Below are 3,681 nucleotides of genomic sequence, written 5' to 3'. Positions count from 1 at the left end.
ATATTTAAACAATCTGACAGTCAATCAGCATGCCATGTCAGCTGATGTTCAGTCTTTCCTAGATTGTTTTGGGGGCTTCCCTTGATTTTGCAAATCTGGAGGTTTCCTCTAGCCTGCTAATATACCCTCCTCCTTTTGTGTGTGAATGGTATCAATTTTAGTTATATAAAGACCAGCAAGCTAGAGAATGAATACAACTGTTTATATAAGAATGAAGATGGTGGCAAAGCTTTCCCTAAGGTACTAGTGCCCCCTGATGTACATTTTCAGATTGCTTCTGCAAACCACACAAGTTTCTACCAAGTTGTGGGAGAGCACCTTGTCTGCTGCAGAAACAGTGACAAAACAAGCAGGAGGATCATGGTGGTGGTGGGGATTCCTCAGATGCCACAATGAAGGGGTATACTGTAGGATTTTCCATACCTTGGCTCAGTAATTGATCAGAGGGGAGACAGCAGTCAAGAAATCAGAAGACAACTAGGATTTAGAAGGGCATCTATGAAAGAATGAGACACACAATGTATTATTTGGTCACGGGTTCTTCAAGATCAGACCAGATTGGTCACGGATACTTCAAGATCGGACCGTATAACACCTATATTAAAATCTCTCCACTGGCTGCATATTAGCTTCCAGGCGCAATACAAAGTGTTGGTTGTTACTTATAAAGCCCTATATGGCTTGGACCTGAGTTACTTGAGGGAGCGCCTCTCCCTACAGAATCCGCCCCGCACCCTCAGAACAACGGGGAAATACTTACTTGAATACCCCGGGGTAAAACTATGAGCAACTCATCGGAGAGCCTATATGGTGACAGCCACTACCCACTGGAATGCACTTCCAGAAAAGATCTGACTCTGCCCCACATTAGAAGCCTTCAAAAAGGCACTGAAAACCTACCTCTTTCAGGTAGCATACCCCCCCCTCCCGACTCTCTTTATATTACGATGTTCAACCACAACCAATAGTTTTAACTGCTTTGTATATGGTTTTTAGGTTTTTATTGAATTGTATGTAATTGTTAATGCAATTACTGAGGTACTATATTGCTTTGTACTGTGACATGTGTCACATAATCAGTATACTGTGAACCGCTTTGATCTGGAGGAAAAGCGGTATACAAATAAAAGTTGTTATTATTATTTATTATTCTTTACATATGTGACCAGGCTATACAACCATAAAACAATCCAATACCATATTAAAACACAGATAAAATGGGACAGGAAAAAATAGTAATAAAATATACAAAATAAGATTACATCTTGTCACTGGTTAATTTTAAAAGTTCTTTTTTTGTCAGAATTGACTTGATGTACTTGGTTGTTCAATAGGACATGTAGTAATCAGTTTCTGATAATAAAAATATCATATATTTTTTAGGGAATATGTACAATGAGACGGTCAAGGTACTAAATACAAAGAACATTCCTTAAAAAATGATGCAAATTGTTTGTCTTTCTACAGCCATATGGCCACTGTCTGAAAGAATGATACAAGATCAAGAAGTATAAAGATCTTTCACTGAATACTAACTAATGCTAGGATGGTCCATGGCATTGTAGTTCTATGTATGACAGTGAAGAAAGCTGATGGGAAGAAAACCAACTCATTTGAAATGTAGTGCTGGAGAAGGGTGCTGATGATACCATGGACTGCTAAAAACATAAGAAATGAGTCCCAGAGCAAATCAAGCTTGAACTTTTCTTAGAAGCCAAGATGACTGAGACTGTCATACTTTGGATACATCACTAGAAAATACAAGAATACACAACTCACTAGAAAATACAAGAATACTTGGTAAGATAGGAGTAGGAAAAAAGGATGACCACATTCCAGATGGATAGACTCAACCTAAGTCTGCAAAACTTGAGCAGAGTGGTTGATAGGTTTGCCATAAGTTAAAGTCAACTTGACAGCAGGAAACAGCAACCAAAAATAAGAGCATTTTGTTGGCTTCTCTGATCAGTGTTTTTTGTCTGCCCTTTACATATGCTCTGAACACATATGGGGAGGACCCTAAAATGTCAGAAAGACTTTAGGGACCATATTCTGTTTATGTGATCATTGCACTCCTGGAACCTGGTATGTTTCAGAACAAACACAGGGAATGCAATGCCGTAAACAGTGGCATTGTGTCTGTTCTTTGTAATGACCCAAATGAATGACTAATGCACACATTCCAAGAAATAATGACAGCTGGTACAAGCACATACAGTTCCTTTGGCCAGGTTTTCATTAACTATTGCTACCACGATGGACACTTCCAGAAAGGTTTGCCAATTGCAGTATGAGAGTCTGGCTGTCCCATAAGTACTTAGGGCTGCAAGCCTGTACAGGACTGGTTCACAACCTTTTTCCATGCCTTACACCCACAGGAAATGTTTGATTAGACTTGCACCCTCAACAAAAGTAATAATTAGCAGTAAAAGTGTAATTTCTAATTTTTGAACCACAAATTAAGCCACACACAATACCGTGGGTGAAGAAACTGAATAACAACTTTTAACTCAGTGCATAAAAGCACAGATTGATACAGCCTCAGAGGATGGCAGTGGCAAACTCCCTCTGAAAAAATGTGTCAAGGAAATCCCATGATAATTTTGCTTTAGGGTCTCTGTAAGTCAGAAATGAAGGCACACAACAACAACAACAACTGCAAATCAGAGGGAGAAGAGAATAGGGAAGAGGGTGGAGATGACCGGTGTGGATGTGACTGTGTGTCATATGGAATGGATTTTTGGAACAGATATGTTATACTTTAAAAATTACACAAAAGAAAAAAGAAAAGGAGGCTAGGTCCTGGATGTGGGGAGACATTATTGCCTATAAACCTTCAGGGACCTGGAGCCCACTCCTCCCTCTTCAATGTGGTTTAGTGCAGGAACACTGTGATCCAAAACACATTGCAGAAATAATCCAGTTTGAGACTGCTTTAATGCTAGGGAATCCTGGGAATGGTAGTTAATTGTGGCACCAGAGCTCTCTCTAACAGAGAAGGATGTTTCACAAACACTGCAGTTCCCAGAATAATCCCCTAGCACTGAGCCAGGGCAAATAAAGCTGTCTCAAACTGGATTATTCCTGCAGTGCGTTCTGCCTCTGGAGTCTCCTCAAGCTCTCCTGAGCCAGCCCTTGCCCTTCTTCAGCAGGAGCATTGTTTTGTTTACCTCAGCCACCCCCACCCTCCGCGCAGGCGCACTCGCCTCCGCCCCTTTTTTCCAGCCCACTGACTTATGGCGCATAGGGCAGCTGTGGACCTGTGGCGCATGCGCAGTTGCAAGTAGCAGCTAAGATGGCGGCCGCGGGAGCTTTGGCTTCCAGGAAGGTGAGGGATGCCGCTATTGCTATTTAGGCTGTGTGCGCATTGCTTAAATAACGGGTTGTTTACGCAACCTGAGTATCGTGGAATTCTGGGATTTGTAGTTCTGGCTGGGAATTCTAGTTCGCCTCTCCCTAAGGTGCCCTCCTTTGGCTTCCTGTGTCCCAGGCAGCGCTATCAGACTCATGAGTAAAGGATTTGTGACTCACTTGGGTTCAAATCCCTGCTTGGGCATGGAAACCCAATGGGTGACCTTGGTTAAGTCACACTATCTCAGCCTCAGAGGGAGACAAAGGCAAGCCCCCCTTTGAGTAGACCTTGCCTTCAAGCCATTCCCAAATTAGGGTCGCCATAAATTG

The sequence above is a fragment of the Sceloporus undulatus genome, chromosome 4, assembly GCF_019175285.1.
Source record: "Sceloporus undulatus isolate JIND9_A2432 ecotype Alabama chromosome 4, SceUnd_v1.1, whole genome shotgun sequence".
Classification (NCBI taxonomy): domain Eukaryota; kingdom Metazoa; phylum Chordata; class Lepidosauria; order Squamata; family Phrynosomatidae; genus Sceloporus; species Sceloporus undulatus.
This window is presented reverse-complemented; position numbering follows the sequence as displayed.